The following is a 17,112-nucleotide window of genomic DNA, read 5'->3' as shown; positions in this document are numbered from 1 at the left end:
CCTTGCATTCTTTGACCCTCGATGTACCAAGCCCTTTCCCTGACATTGGTGCCATTCCCTCCCACTGTGTGGTCACATCTTTGTCTCTGACTTGTCACCTGCATTGTAGAAATGTGCAATTCTCCTCAACAGGAGTAGGAAACCTTAAGAACTCTCAGTGGAGGCTCTCTTCCTGATTTTGCTGGCTCTGGACTTCAGATTCTCAACCATGATGGTTGGGGAAGGGTCCAGATATTTACATATAGCAGTATTGTTTAAAAACACGCAAGACTTTAAGAAGACTACAAAAGCTTAGTTGAGAAAGACTACACCTACACCTGTTTTTCCAATATTGGAACTACTATTGTTTTTGCAATAGTCATGTACAGATGTGGGAGTTGGACCTTTGCACAAAGAAGGCTAAGCACCAAAGAATTGATGCTTTTGAACTGTGGTGCTGGAGAAGACTCTTGAGAGCCCCTTGGACTGCAAGGAGATCCAACCAGTCCATCCTAAAGGAGATCAGTCCTGAATATTCATTGGAAGAACTGATGCTGAAGCTGAAGCTCCAATACTTTGGCCACGTGATGCGAAGAGCTGATTCATTGAAAAAGACCCTGGTGCTGGGAAAGATTGAGGGGAGGAGAAGGGGACGACAGAGGATGAGATGGTTGGATGGCATCACCGACTCGATGGATGTGAGTTTAACAAACTCACGGAGACAGTGAAGGACATGAAAGCATGGTATGCTGCAGTCCACGGGGTCACAGAGTTGAACACACACTGCGTAATAGGAATTATGTTCCAGTCATGACGTACAGTTATAAAGGGGTAGAGTGAGTCCTGAGGTCACATCTAATTCCTCCAAAGAAACTAGAGATCATTACCGTGCCTTCCCCTGAGTGCTCCTGGTGAGGTGCAGGGGTGCAAGGTGAAGGGCGTGGATCATCTCTCCAAGCCCGACAAGATTAACACAGTACACTGTGAAATGACACCAGCTTCTGCTTGTTCTCTTGGGAGACTGCAGCTTTTTCTTCTAAATACACAGTCAAGACCCAAGAAGGACCCCAGGAGGCACCATGTTGATAACGACCAATTATTTGCACTCTTCTCCAATTCTTTTCTTTTTTCAATGGTCGACTGTGTGCTGCCTACCCAAGCCACAGCTTGAAGGAAAATCCAAATTGTCTGAAGTCACTGTGTTACCCAAAGTGGGGTCCAGCGGCTTGCTGCTCAAGAGCTAATAGAAAGACCAGGCTGGTGAAAAGGAAAGCTTGCTTTATTTCAGATGCCAGCAACTGAGGGGGTGGTCCTGTCCAAAGGAAAATTCCCCCTCACCCCACCCCCCAAAAGACTGCCACCCGCCAGGCTCCTTCCTCCATGGGATGTCCCAGGCAAGAATACTGGAGCGGGTTGCCATTTCCTTCTCCAGGGGATCCCCCCGACCCAGGGATCAAACCTGCATCTCCTGCATTTCAGGCAGATTCTATGCCATCTGGGCCACTGGGGAGGGGGAGAGGTTTCCCACGCCTAGGCAGTCCTTGCTCTCCGGAGCATCTCTGTCACTGAGATGACCCCTGATGCGCATGTCCCAAACATGAGCACACATCATTCTTCTTCCCCAAAAGTGATCAGTTTCTATCAGGTTGATTTGTTAAGCCTGGGATAAGCCAACCTTGTGACGTATGGTATTATTTCATTAACAAATAACCAAATGATCATTGCTAACATTAACTCTTCTAGGCAATTATTTTATTTACAGTTACATATATAGTTAAAATATCATAAGTGTCTTCACGCTTATGGGCTTCCCAGGTGGCACAGTAGTAAAGAACTCTATTCACCAATGCAGGAGATGCAGGAGATGTGGGTTCGACCCCTGAGTCGGGAAGATCCCCTGGAGGAGGAAATGACAACCCATTCCAGTAGTCTTGCCTGGGAAATCCCATGGACAGAGGAGGGCTCTAGTCCATGGGGTCGCAAAGAGTCAGACATGACTTAATAGCTGGGCACGTATATATATAATTATTTTAAATAACATTTTGTTTTCTAATTGCATCTATAAATTTTACGTATGATATAATCGCATTTAACATTTATGTTTGATAATTTCATGTATAGAATTGTACATTATACATAATTATAGTAATTACTCTTGTCCCTGTTTTACAGATCAGTGAAAACCAACGCTGGGGTTACAGAGCTTGGCTGGGGTCTCACAAGGACCAGGGAGCAGAGTCAGATTTAACCCCAAGTCTTTCTCTGAACCCTCTTCTTTGCAGGGAAAGAGCCTTTGCGGAGTTCACGGTTCCCCTAGGAGACCTCAAGTTTTCATCACTGTGTTTTTGCTGCTGAGGATGTGCACTGCAGAAGAAATCAAAGAACTCTTAAAAAAAGAGATGAAGAGGTCATAGGGATGTGACCCAGTTTCAGCTGAGAGCGGCGTTGGTTGGTGTCTTCATCAGCGGTGGCATCCTTTGCTAAATCGAGCTGTCAAGCCGTGCTGCCTCTGCCTATTCCGTCTGGGCCTCAAGCTGGAGTCAAATTCGGAACCCAGGCCTCCTGACAACCAGGAGCGCTCAGACTGACAGCTCCTTCCCAGCTCCCCCCGCTTGCTCCCGCTTTTGTTCTCTGAGCAGCTCAGGGCTTCTCCAGCTCTGTGGTCAATGATTCTTTCTCCTGTCTCCTGAAGAACAATTTGTAAATGTGTAAACTTACATCAAAGTGTGTATTTGTACATAAAATAAAGATTTTTCTAGAAAAAAAAAAGAGCACATATTTCTATATGAGCAGCATTACCTAGAGAGGTTGCAGGATTTCTTTCCGAAATGGAGCATCAATCTAGCTGCTAGCGAGACCCACCTGGACTTCAGCATCTGGAAGCATATGAAAGGTGGTGTTCCTTGGGTGGGAGCTCCGAGGCCCCCATCAAAACCCCCCGGGAAGAAGGAAGGCTTCCCCTGTCACTCACTGTTCCTCTTGGGGGTGGGTGGGCGTGGGTAGAGGGCCTAGTGCGTTCGTCTCAAACCATTACTCTGTATTCTTCATTTCAGGTAGATTCTCCAAGGATTTGTGACTGTCTGGCAACTTAGTATTTGTGAAGTATTTTGTAATCCCTAAAGAAAAAAAACACCATGTACAGAGAAGATTACCGGCTGCCTGAAATAACAACCTCGTCTCTCTCCTTCAGAACCTGCCAATAAACTCCCACTTCATTCAAATCCTATCACATGACTGTGAAAGAACTGCACAGAAAAGCCGTGGGAACTTCTCCCACTCTTTGCCCCTGTGATTCACCACCGGTTCCCAACAAACATGTCTTTATGCCTCGAGGGTTCAGACCTTGCAAACTCAGGGCACCTTCTGTCCACATCTTTCCGTCTGGACGCTGGCTCCTCCCCACCCCAAAGGCATCTTCAGCCAGACGGTGGGAAGGGCAGCTCTCTGCTGCACTCTGAGACAGGGCGGCTCTGCCTCTGCGTGGTTAGGAGCACACGGGGATGGGCCCAGGCCTGGCACTCGCGCAGAACTAGGACAGCCCCTGGGAGCTGTTGCAGGGCGGAACAGGCCAAGGCGCTCCCCAGCAAGAGGAGCCACCGCAAGGAGGGTGGCCCCGGCTCGCTGCAGCTGCAGAAAGTCCCAGTGCAGCATCAAAGACCCGGCACAGACAAAAACCAATCTCTCTAAAATAACAACAAAAAACAAATACAATTAAAAATAAACAAATAAATACACATGTAGGAGACAAGCTTATTCGCGTCAGTCGCTCAGTCGGGTCCGATTCTTTGCGGCCCCATGGCCTGCAGCACACCAGGCTTTCCCGTGCATCACCAGCTCTCAGAGCTGACTCAAACTCATGTCCTTTGAGTCAGTGATGCCATCCAATTATCTCATCCTCGATCATCCCCTTCTCCTCCTGCCTTCAATCTTTCCCAGCATCAGGGTCTTTTCCAATGAGTCATTCTTCACATCAGGTGGCCAAGTACTGGAGTTTCAGCTTCAGCATCAGTCCATCCAATGAATATTCAGGACTGATTTCCTTCAGGATGGACTGGTTTCATCTCCTTGCAGTCCAAGGGACTTGGAAGAGTCTTCTCCAACACCACAGTTCAAAACCACAAATTCCTCAATGCTCAGCTTTCTTTATAGTCCAACTCTCACACCCATACATGACTACTGGAAAAGCCATAGCTTTGACTAGATGGACCTTTGTTGGCAAAGTAATGTCTCTGCTTTTTAATATGCTGTTTAGGTTAGTCATAGCTGTTCTTCAAGGAGCAAGTGTCTTTTAATTTCATGGCTGCAGTCACCATCTGTAGTCTGTCACTGTTTCCATTGTTTCCCCATCTATTTGCCGTGAAGTGAAAAGAATGGATGCCGTGATCTTAGTTCTGTGAATGTTGAGTTTTAAATCAACTTTTTCACTCTCTTCTTTCACTTTCATCAAGAGGTCCTTTAGTTCTTCTTCGCTTTCTGCCATAAGAGTGGTGTTATCTATGTATCTGAGGTTATTGAAATTTCTCCTGGCAATCTTGATTCCAGCTTATGCTTCATCCAACCTGGCATTTCACATGAAGTACTCTGCATATAAGTTAAATAAGCAGGGTGACAATATACAGCCTTGACATACTCCTTTTCCTATCTGGAACCAGTCTGTTGTTCCATGTCCAGTTCTAAATGTTGCCTCCTGACCTGCATACAGATTTCTCAGGAGGCAGGTCAGGTGGTCTGGTATTTCCATCGCTTTCACAATTTTCCAGTTTGTCATGATTCACACAGTCAAAGGCTTGGCATAGTCAATAAAGCTGAAGTCGATGTTTTTCTGGAACTCTCTTGCTTTTTCAATGATCCAGTGGATGTTGGCAATTTGATCTCTGGTTCCTCTGCCTTTTCTAAATCCAGCTTGAGTATCTGGAAATTCATGGTTCACATACTATCGAAGCCTAGGTTGGAGAATTTTGAGCATTACTTTGCTAGTGTGTGAGATGAGTGCAATTGTGCGGTAGTTTGAACAATCTTTGGCATTCCCTTTCTTTGGGATTGGAATGAAAACTGATCTTTTCCAGTCCTGTGGCCACTGCTGAGTTTTCCAAATTTGCTGGCATATTGAGTGCAGCATTTTCACAGCATCATCTTTCAGGATTTGAAATAGCTCAACTGGAATTCCATCACATTCACTAGCTTTGTTTGTAGTGATGCTTCCTAAGGCCCACATTGACTTAACATTCCAGGATGTCTGGCTTTAGATGAGTGATCACAGCATCATGGTTATATGGGTCATGAAGATCTTTTTTGTACAGTTCTTCTAAGTAATGTTGCCACCTCTTCTTAATATCTTCTGCTTCTGTTAAGTCTATATGATTTCTGTCCTTTATCCAACCCATCTTTGCATGAAATGTTCCTTTGGTATCTCTAATCTTCTTGAAGAGATCTCTAGTCTTTCCCATTCTATAATTTTCCTCTATTTCTTTGCATTGGTCACTGAGGAAGTCTTTCTTATCTCTCCTTGCTATTCTTTGCAACTCTGCATTCAAATGGATATACCTTTCCTTTTCTCCTTTGCTTCTCTTTGTTACTCAACTATTTGTAAGGCCTCCTCAGACAATCATTTTGGCTTTTTTGCATTTCTTTTTCTTGGTGACGGTCTTGATCCCTGCCTCCTATACAATGTCATGAACCTCTGTCTGTAGTTCATCAGGCACTCTATCAGATCTAATCCCTTGAATCTATTTGTCACTTCCACTGTATAATTGTAAGGGTTCGACTTAGGTCATACATGAATGGTCTAGTGGTTTTCCCTACTTTCTTCAATTTAAGTCTGAATTTGGCAACAAGGAGTTCATGATCTGAGCCACAGTCAGCTCCCAGTCTTGTTTTTGCTGACTGTGTGGAGCTTCTTCATCGTTGGCTGCAAAGAATACAATCAATCTGCTTTCGGTATTCACCATTTGGTGATGTCCATGTGTAGACTCGTATCTTGTGTTGTTGGAAGAGGGTGTTTGCTATGACCAGTGCATTGTCTTGGCAGAATTCTATTAACCTTTGCCCTCCTTCATTCTGTACTCCAAGGCCAAATTTGCCTGTTTCTCTGGGTATTTCTTGACTTCCTACTTTTGCATTCCAGTCCCCTATAATGAAAAGGACATCTTTCTTCAGTGTTAGTTCTAAAAAGTCTTGTAGGTCTTCAAAGAATCATTCAACTTCAGCTTCTTTAGTATTCCTGGTCAGGGCATAAACTTGGATTACTGTGATATTGAATGGTTTGCCTTGGAAACGAACAGAGATCATTCTGTCATTTTTGAGATTGCATCCAAGTACTGCATTTCAGACTCTTTTGTTGACTATGATGGCTACTCCATTTCTTCTAAGGGATTCTTGCCCAAGGTAGTAGATATAATGGTCATCTGAGTTAAATTCACCCATTCCAGTCCATTTTAGTTCACTGATTCCTAAGATGTCCATGTTCACTTTTGCCATCTCCTGTTTGACAACTTCAAATTTACCTTGATTCATGGACCTAACATTCCAGGTTCCTATGCAATATTGCTCTCTACAGCATCAGACTTTGCTTCCATCACGGTCACATCCACAGCTGGGTGTTGTTTTTGCTTTGGCTCCATCTCTTCATTCTTTCTGGAGTTATTTCTCCACTGATCCCCAGTAGCATATTGGGCTCCTACCAACCTGGGGAGTTCATCTTTCAGTGTCCTATCTTTTCACCTTCTCATACTGTTCATAGGGTTCTCAAGGCAAGAATACTGAGGTGGTTTGCCTTTCCCTTCCCTAGCGGACCACGTTTTTGCAGAATTCTCCACCATGACCCGTTAGTCTTAGGAGGCCCTACATGGCATGGCTTAGTTTCACTGAGTTAGACAAGACTGTGGTCCATGTTTATAATATACAATTTAAGTTTGAATATAATGTATATAATAATACTGAACAGTGCCTTTACCAGCACTGGAATATGTTCCATAGATCTCGGAACCGGCCCCTTGCTCTCAGAAGCTAGGAGGGACTTGCCTCTCAGGCTCCTCCTCTCCAGGCTTTACTGGGATGGAGCTGGGGCCTCCTGCCATCGGCTGCACCGAGGCCGGGTCACCCGACTCAGATCCAGGTGTCGGTCCCTGTGAGGCCCAGCTCCCCCGTCTGTAGCCTCCCACCTGGACCCCCAGGCTTCTGCCCAGACTTCAGACCTGCCTTGTGTGTGTATGTGCTAAGTCACTCAGTCGTGTCCGACTCTTTGCGACCCCATGGACTGTAGTCCCCCCGGCTCCTCTGTCCATGGGATTCTCCAGGCCAGATTGCTGGAGTGGGTTGCCATGTCCTGCTCCAGGGGACCTTCCTGATCCAGAGGTGGAACCTGCATTTCCTTCAGCTCCTGCATTGCAGGTGGATTCTTTACCGCTGAGCCACCGGAGATGCCCTTCCGACCTGACTTACCAACTTCTTTCAAGGTGGGTCACTCATCATTCAGCATTTTCCCCAACTTTTTCCAGTTTAGCCCAGAACCATGTTTTGTTAATTCAAGGGTGGGTTCCATGTGAGAACTTCCTGGGCTGTGTCACTTCCCTCCTGATCCCTGCGGCTGCTGTCTCCCAGCCAGGTCCCCACTCAGCACCCTGGAGGCTGTTACCCCAGGCCCGAGGCAGGAGACAGATGGACCCCAGGCTGAGCGCTGGGGTCTGTCTCCCGAGGACAGACTCTGCAAGGTGAAGACCACAGCCGGAGCGAGGAGGGCTGAGTCCTGCGTGGGTAAGAGAGAAACCGGTTACAGAGTCCTCGTTCTCCAGGTCAAGGAGACCGTCCTGACCACCTCTGCACGGAAAGCCTCCTCGGGGCTCAGAAACAGAGGGGCACCACCCCATCCTGGGTGATGCACACCCACCCAGAGGCCTCTCTGCTGGCACCCAACTTGGCTAAGAGATGGGCACGCCCACAGCGGAGGACCCAGAGAGGAGCAGATGTGGACTCAGAGCCAGGCAAAGCAAGGTGGACGCTGACCAGAGGAGCCCAGAGGAAATGCCTCGGAGAAGTGATTCAAACTCCCCCTGACTCAGGGCAAGTCCCGGTCCCAGTGGTGAGGACACAGCATTGGTCACAGCTTTTCTCGCTGTGGGTGGCAGAGACCGGACGGAGAACAGCTTAGGCTATTTCTTTGGAATTTAGTTCTTTTTTAAGTTATTTTTTAAATAATTAAGAATTTATTGGGGACTTCCCTGGTGGTCCAAGAGTTAAGAATCCGCCTGTCAAGGAAGGGGACACAAGTTTGCTCCCTGCTCCAGGAGGATCCCACGTGCCCGGTGCTCTGCGACAGGAATAACGCATCAGAAGAAAACATGGGCCAGCAAGGGCCACCGTACAGCGGTGGCAGAAGGGAGGCCACAGACCCTTCAGGAGGGGCCGAGGGTGGCATCGCACGCCCGCTCAGAGCTGCCAGGGAGGCGCCGCATGCCAGGGAGCGCCCGGAGCGCGTTCAGTTCACGCTTTTTCAAGCAGCTCAGTTCAGTTCGGTAGTTCAGTCGCTTGGTCGTTTCAGACTCTTTGCAATCCCATGGACTGCGGCACGCCAGGTCTCCCTGTCCATCACCAACTCCCAGAGCTTGCTCAAACTTATGTCCAGTGAGTCTGTGATGCCATCTCATCCTCTGTCGTCCCCTTCTCCTGCCTTCAATCTTGCCCATCGTCAGAGTCTTTTCTAATGAGTTAGTTCTTCGCATCAGGGGGCTAAAGTATGGAGTTTCAGCTTCAGCCTCAGTCCTTCCAAGGAATATCCTGTTTCAAGCAGAGGATTTATACAATATTTAAGATTTTCATTAAAAATGGTGAAAAGTCAGTATCTACTTCATTCATTTCTGTGAAACGGTGCTTTCCCGATTTCTTTCTCTATTTATTTGTAATGAAGCAGCGTGACCAGCACTCATCCCATGTCGATGACAAGGCAGAGACGGTGCTGGGATGGGGGCTATAAGGACACACGGGTCCTGCAGAGACGGGCGAGGTCTTCGGGAGCTGAGGACCGAGGGTGTCGCTCAGGCCAGGGGGACTGGAAGCTCCCAGGACGGCACTGTGCAGGGTGAGAGGGGCTGACTGGGGGGTTTTGCTTGTGTTGACTAAAAAGAGAACTTAACTTGAGAGCTGCAAGCTAAGTTTTATTTGGGGCAAAATGAGGACCGCGGCCCCGGAGGCAGCATCTCAGACAGCTCTGAGAGATGCTCCAAAGCGGCCGGGGGGCAGGGGGTGTCAACCTTATATTGATTCATGTCGATGCATGGCAAGAACCACCACAATATTATAAAGTAATTAGCCTCCAATTGAAATAAGTAAATTAATTAAATTTTAAAAAGCGAAACTGGAAAAAAAAAGAAAACTGCTGTATAATAATATTTAATCATGTACCTGATGAGTAAAATATATGATTTTTAAAATAAAAATGAATTTACCAGTGAGGTGTGAAACCTTATAAACTAATAGAACTGAAACAGTGTAAAGATTAGTTTCTGATAATATTTTAAGAGAGTAAATTAAATTGAAATTTATTCACGTTTCGTTATTGAAAGAAAAAGCATTAAATTGTTTTCTGATTTAAAAAAAAAAATAAAAAGCTCCCTGCCAGAGCTGGAGCTGGCTGGGAGGCAGACCTGTTGGGAAACTGCTGTGGGATCCAGGTTAAGAGTGACACAGGGCAAGGTGGGAGGGGGAGGAAGGAGGACCTGGGAGGTGAAGGGGCAGCGCTCCAGGGCTTGGCTGGCCGAGTGAGGAGAGGAGGACGTGAGTTATTTCAGGTGTGAGATTAGCCACAAAAATTCCTTCTGCATAATTCATTCAATCAGTGTATCTATGTTCACACATGTGTCTATATCACATCGCTAAGCGCCCTAAACAGAGCTGATGAAATAGCCGCATAAAGAGCAAATTGGTGCAACCGTAACCTGATACAGAGCCAGGCTGCTCCGTGGGCCCGGGCCAGCCCATGACCACTGTGGGCCTTGACCCAGGGCAGCCTGGGATCACGCGGGGGCAGGAGGCTGGACACTCCGTCAGGTCCTGCCTCCTGCCCTGCTGTTCTCCGGCCCTGGACCCGGAGGCCACTCGCCATGTCTTCATGTTCGCGGACACATGCACTCCTGTGGGCCATCTCCAGGAAGCCACGGGGAGCCTGTCCTGGGAGATGTGCTGTGATACACAGACATGGGGGAAGGCAGTCTTCTGCCGCCCCGGCCCCAGAGCGCGGCCTGCTCCTGACTGATGGCCAGTGACTCCCGAGCTGAAGGCCCACAGCTGTCCAACCAGTGACCGCTGCACACACATCCTGAGTGCTTCCTGGTGCCGGCTGTGACAGCTAATTTCATCTGTCAGCATGGCTGGGCCGTGGTGTCCAGACGTGTGGTCAAACGTCATTCTGGATGTTTCTGTGTAGGAGTTTTTGGGATAAGATTAGCATTGAAATCAGTAGACTTTGAGTAAAGCGGATTGCCCTACATAATGTGGGTGGGCCTCATCAGATTAGCTGAAGGCCCGAACACGTCCCAGAACAAGAAGGAATCTTGCCCGCGACCGCCCCTGCCTCAGGCTGACACACTCTGGGAGGCCTCCAGCTCCAGCCCGCCTTGCAGATATCCGGCTTACGGAGCTTCACGACTGCAGGAGCCACTTCCCTAAGCCCGCTCTCTGTGCACACACACGTCCTGCTGGTTCTGCTTCCCTAGAGAACACTCACACCCTTCAGCACGTGTGTGCATGCTAAGTCGCTTCAGTCACATCCAAGTCTCTGCAACCCCATGGACTGTAGCCCGCCAGCCTCCTCTGTCCATGGGATTCTCCAGGCAAGAATCCTGGAGTGGGTTGCCATTTCCTTCTCCAGGGAATGTTGCCAACCCAGGGATGGAACCCGGATCTCTAACATCTCCTGCAACGGCAGGCAGTTTCCTTACCACGAGCGCCATCTGGGAAGTCCCTTGTTGTCCAAATTTTCCACCCCCAGGACCTGCGGTCAGTGCCTCCTTGCCCCAAATCTGCATGGTTTCTGGAACCTGCCACTTTCTGGAGCAGAAAGCGAGAAGAGGGGAGCCAGGCAACCGCGGCCACCCGTCTGCAGGCTCTCTGCCCTTCCTCTGACCCCAGTGCTCAGCTCAGACCTGCTCCGAGAGGCGAGCGCTTCCAACCAGGCTGCATATCACTCGAGAACATGGCAGGGTAAATGAAGGGAGTACGCTCTGCGCAGGCCTGTACTATAACTAACGGGGCTTCTTTGAAAAATAAGAATGACTTTCTCATCACCCCCAGGTGAAGGGCTGGGTGACTGATGGAAAACCATTAGTGACTGTCCCCTTAACCAGAGCCTTTAGAGAGTCACTGAGACAGGGCATCACTAGCCAAAAGGCTAAACAAAGTCATGAAAGGCCTGAAGATTCAACACCGAGGACTGTGCGTTGTATGTCTTCATCCCCGATCTGAGATTGTAAAGAACAGATATCTCTAGAGCATGAACAAGGAAGCAGATGTCACAATCAAAGACATGTGAGGATTAGGATCTGGGCTTCTGCCTACGGGTGGCATCAGCCCCCTGATCCCCACTTTATTTCTGAGTCTTCTTTCTCTTTACTCTCCTGCGGCACCGTTCCCTCAGGTCGGGTCGTTGTTGGGCTGGTTCTGACGTTTGACGCCCAAACAGGGACCTGAGGGTGGGTGCAAGTAGACTTTGAGGCTCTCCTTTTGCCAGAAGATGCAGGGAATTCCAGCCGAGAGATCGGAGGGCAGTGAAAGTGTTTGGTGAGTACACCCCCTGGATTTGTCGATCAGGGACACAACGGAGCAAGCTCCTTCCAAGCATGCTGACTATACGGTGCTTCTAAAACCTTGCTACATAGCTCTGGAGTGAAAGTGAAAGAACAAATTTTCAGGAATTATTTCAGGCAATTCATAAGCATGGGCACTGGTTGGACCCAGAAAAAGGGACTTGCGTCTTAATGAGTGGAAAGAAGTAATGCGTGGTTTGCGTTGAGCCTATCAGTCTGGGGACCCCATTCCTTTGAGTGTGTGGTCTCTGTTTAACCTTATTTTATCACTTTGGCTCCTTTACCATCTGAACGGTCTGACTCTTCTGATTCAGAATCTGATACTCCTGCTCTTCCTGCATCTCAGGAATCACCTGTCCGGCCACCTCATATTTATGAAAATCTGGATAAAGGGAAATATAATCCTTTGGAAGATCCCGATACACCATGGGATGATGGGGTATTTAGAGCCACGGTCACAATACCAAAGACATCTATACCTGCTCTCATCTTTTCAACAAGCTGCAGGAGCAGAGAGGCGAGCAGGTGACCCTAATGCTTTGGTTTTGCCTGTTACCATGACTGAGGTGCCCCCTAAGGCTCAGCTTCCACAAGGCGGGGTACAATTTGAGCGTACGCCTCTCTCTTTAAAAACTAATATGGAGATTAAACAGGCATGCACACAATATGTAACTACATCCCCTTACACCACAGGTCTTATTCAGGGGTTGGCTCAGTCTGAATGACTCATTCCATATGATTGGGAAATGATCGCTAGAACTTGCTTATCCACTTTGGAATTTTTGCAGTTCCGAACATGGAGGCAAGATGAAGCCTCTCAACAGGCTCAAAGAAATACAGCGACGAATCCACCTCTTAATATTACCGTGGAGCAATTAATGGGGTCAGGGGGGTATCAAGGGGTTCAGAGACAACTACAATCCGATGATCAACTTTTAAGTCAAATTAGATTTATTTGTCTTAGAGCATGGGAAAAGGATAGCCCCCCAGGACAGGCTCATCCTTCTTTTGTCAATGTAAAATAATCTAATGGAGAACATTATACTGATTTTATCACCCAATTAAAACCAAGTTTGGTGAAAACTGTTGCTCAAACTGAATTAAGTCAAGTTGCTCAGTTGTGTCCGACTCTTTGTGACCCCATAGACTGTAGCCTACCAGCCTTCTCTGTCCATGGGATTTTCCAGGCAAGTGTACTGGAGTGGGTTGCCATTTCCTGATGCTTGTCTATGATAATGCAAATTCAGAATGTCAAAAGGTTTTACAGCCTCTCAAAGCACAAGGAAAGCCTCTAGAGGATTATATTAAGGCTTGTCATGATATTGGATCAGAACCCTATAAGATGCAAATGTTGTCTCAAGCCATTACGGACTTGAAACAACAAGTGAATCAGCAGGTTAAATGTTTCAGTTGTGGTAAGAGAGGACATGTGCAGAAAAATTGCAAGACTAATAAAAATATACCTAATAAGCCTACTCCCACAAATGAAAAGACACTTGGATTATGCCCTCACTGTAATAAGGGCAATCATTGGGCTAATCAGTGTAGATCTAAATTTCATAAAAATGGATCCCCTTTGTCAGGAAACTGGAAGAAGGGCCCCACTCAGGGACCATCAAACAATGTGAGCTCTCAACAAACCTGGAACGTTGTTTCTTCGGTGTACCCAGCCAGCGAACAGCAACCTCGTCCAGCCCTTCCAAACCATACACCCGGGTTGCCAACTTCCTTCCTGCAACATCTGGGAGCTCAGCATTAGATATCCCTGCCATTGATAATTTACTTCTTATGCCAGCTATGGGAATTTATAAAATCCCTACTGGAATTAAAGGTCCAATACCTAAAGCAAGTGTGGGATTATTATTAGGACACAGTAGTTTAACAAGTAAGGGAGTTCAAATCCTAATGGAGATTATAGGTAAAGATTATGAGGGCGAAATTTCTATTATGATGAAAACAGAGTATCCTTATCAAATAATAAAAGGAGATCATATAGCTCAATTGTTATTATTACCTATGTCACTACTAGTGAATCTCATATTAAAAGAACTGGAGGATTTGGAAGTACAGGAAAACAGGTATATTGGCAAACTTTTGTATCTGATTCTAGACCCACATTATCTGTAGATATTAATAATAATAAGCAATTTTCAGGACTTGTAGATACTGGAGCTGATGTTTCTATAATATCTAAAAAGCATTGGCCAATTTCTTGGCCTTTAACAGATGTTCCTATTGTGTTAACTGGAATTGGAACTATGCAAAATATTCAAAAAAGTACTAATATTTTGACCTGTTCAGGTCCCAAACAACAACCTGCAACTTTACAACCTTTAGCTGCAGATATCCCTATTAATTTATGGGGATGAGATTTATTGATGCAATGGGGAGCTTATGGAACAATTCCTACTATATCTTCTCAAGCTAAACACATCATGGGAAATATGGGATATAATGCTGTTCAAAATACACAGGCTTTTTAGTGCAGGCCACTGCCGAACAACAAAAAACAGCACTTAAATTGACATGGAGATCTGATGCACCTATTGGACAGAGCAGTGGCCCTATCACAGGACAAGTTCAGGCTCTTGAACAGCTAGTAGAGGAACAATTGTCTCTTAATCATATTGCCTCAACTACTAGTCCTTGGAATTCTCCTGTCTTTGTTATTAGGAAGAAATTAGGAAAATGGAGAATTTTAACTGATTTAAGAAAAATTAATGCTATAATTGAACCTATGGGTGCTTTACAACCAGGCATTCCATCACCGTCTATGATACCACAAAACTGGAAAATAAAAATCATTGATCTTAAAGATTGTTTCTATACTATTCCTCTATAAGAATCTGATGCTATCCATTTTGCTTTTACTGTATCATCAATTAATAATAAAACACCAGTGTCTTGATATTACTGGAAGGTATTGCCACAAGGAATGCTTAATAGTCCTACATTATGTCAATTATATGTCTCCCAACCACTTGAATTTATTAGAAAACAATTCCCTCATGCCTGTATTATCCATTATATGGATGATGCTCTTTTAGCTTCTCCTTCTGCGGAGGAACTTCAATGTATTTTCTTAAATACAGAGATTAAGTTAAAAGAATATGGGTTACATATTGCTGCTGATAAATTACAAGAGCAGGAACCATATGCCTATTTAGGATATATATTGCAAAGAAATACTATTAAACCACAAAAAATACAAATTCAAACTGATTCCTTGAAAACTATAAATGATTTTCAAAAATTATTAGGAGATATAAACTGGTTATGACCATCTTTAGGAATTCCTAATCATTCTTTGACACAACTATTTCAAATCCTACAAGGTGACTCTGATTTAAATAGCCCCCAGGTACTAACAGAACAAACTAAACAGGAATTAGATCTTGTGAACCAAGCTATCTAGCAAAAGTGATAGTGAAAGTGAAGTCCCTCAGTCGTGTCCGACTCTTTGTGGCCCCATGGACTGTGTAGCCCACCAGGCTCCTTTGTCCATGAGATTTTCCAGGCAAGGGTACTGGAGTGGGTTGTCATTTCCTTCTCCAGGGGATCTTCCCAACCCAGGGATCGAACCCAGGCCTCCTGCATTGTAGGCAGATGCTACTTATTCTTCTTACTTTAGATTCCCTTACAGGAATATTATGGCAACCACAGGTTAAGGCTGTCATAATCCTCGAATGGGGATTTTTGTCCCACACTCCTAAGAAAATAATGTTTATTTCCTTTCTTGTTTCAAAAATGAGATCCAGATTACAACTTTCTGGTTATGCTCTGTATGAAATTGTTCCTCCTTTCACTAATGAGCAAATCCATAGATTATTTGTTACCAGTATGGACTGGCAAATTGACATTGCTGATTTCACAGGTGAGGTTCATAACCATTTTCCAAAGTCACCTTTGATTACTATTGCTGCTAAACACAAATGGATAATTCCTATTATTACTAAAACAATTCCTCTTACTAGTGCCCCTATTTATTTCACTGAAGCAAATAAAACTCTCAAAGATGGTTATACTGGGCCCATAACAAAGGTGTGGCAATCCAGCCTAACCTCTGTTCAGCAAGCTGAATTAGAGGCTACTGCCACCTTATTACAGGATGTTTTTACAGCATTCAGGTATGACCTAAATCAAATCCCTAATGATTACACAGTGGAAGTGAGAAATAGATTTAAGGGACTAGATCTGATAGAGTGCCTGATGAACTATGGACAGAGGTTCATGACACTGTACAGGAGGCAGGGATCAAGACCGTCCCCAAGAAAAAGAAATGCAAAAAAGCAAAATGGCTGTCTGAGGAGGCTTTACAAATAGCTGTGAAACAAAGAGAAGTCAGAAACAAAGGAGAAAAGGAAAGATATTCCCATTTGAATGCAGAGTTCCAAAGAATAGCAAGGAGAGATAAGAAAGCCTTCCTCAGTGATCAGTGCAAAAAAAATAGAGGAAAACAACAGAATGGGAAAGACTAGAGATCTCTTCAAGAAAATTAGAGATACCAAAGGATCATTCCATGCAAAGATGGGCTCAATAAAGGACAAAATGGTATGCACCTAACAGAAGCAGAAGACATTAAGAACAGGTGGCAAGAATACACTGAAGAACTGTACAAAAAAGATCTTCACAACCCAGGTAATCGCAATGGTGTGGTCACTCACCTAGAGTCAGACATCCTGGAATGTGAAGTTAAGTGGGCCTTAGGAAGCATCACTACAAACAAAGCTAGTGGAGGTGATGGAATTCCAGTTGAGCTATTTCAAATCCTAAAAGAGGATGCTATGAAAGTGCTGCACTCAATATGCCAGCAAATTTGGAAAACTCAGCAGTGGCCACAGGACTAGAAGGTTAGTTTTCATTCCAGTCCCAAAGGCAATGCCAAAGAATGCTCAAACTACCACACAATTGCACTCATCTCACACATTAGTAAAGTAATGCTCAAAATTCTCCAAGCCAGGCTTCAACAATACGTGAACCATGAACTTCCAGATGTTCAAGCTGGATTTAGAAAAGGCAGAGGAACCAGAGATCAAATTGCCAACATCCACTGGATCATCAAAAAAAACAAGAGAGTTCCTGTAAAACATCTATTTCTGCTTTATTGACTGTGCTTTATTGTGTGAGGCTGTCACGGCTAACGCCATGACAGGCAGCCTAGATTAGGAGTGGGCCTAGTTTCCCGGGGTAACATAATTATCAGGCCTCCTGGAGCTAGCCAATCAACATGTGCCTAGCAAGAAAAAGGGAATCTATCAGGGGAAAGCTGAAAGCCCCACGTTGGGCCAACAAAAATTGCCTTGCAACTATGTAACCAATCCGCTTGGGCCAACTACCT

At 45.5% G+C, this 17,112-nt stretch overlaps 1 long non-coding RNA gene across 1 annotated transcript; it reads right to left on the bottom strand.

Annotated features, from left to right (window-relative positions):
• Positions 1–1,354: 1,354 nt before the first annotated feature.
• On the bottom strand, positions 1,355–7,690 carry LOC139031515 (uncharacterized). The gene is made up of 4 exons (XR_011484011.1): positions 7,420–7,690; positions 2,951–3,095; positions 2,779–2,855; positions 1,355–2,665 (listed from the first exon to the last, which is right to left on the bottom strand). It is a non-coding gene; the product is annotated as an uncharacterized lncRNA (long non-coding RNA).
• Between the last annotated feature and the right edge of the window lie 9,422 nt (positions 7,691–17,112).

Source organism: Odocoileus virginianus, chromosome 27 (assembly GCF_023699985.2).
Source record: "Odocoileus virginianus isolate 20LAN1187 ecotype Illinois chromosome 27, Ovbor_1.2, whole genome shotgun sequence".
Taxonomy (NCBI): domain Eukaryota; kingdom Metazoa; phylum Chordata; class Mammalia; order Artiodactyla; family Cervidae; genus Odocoileus; species Odocoileus virginianus.
This window is presented reverse-complemented; position numbering and strand designations above follow the sequence as displayed.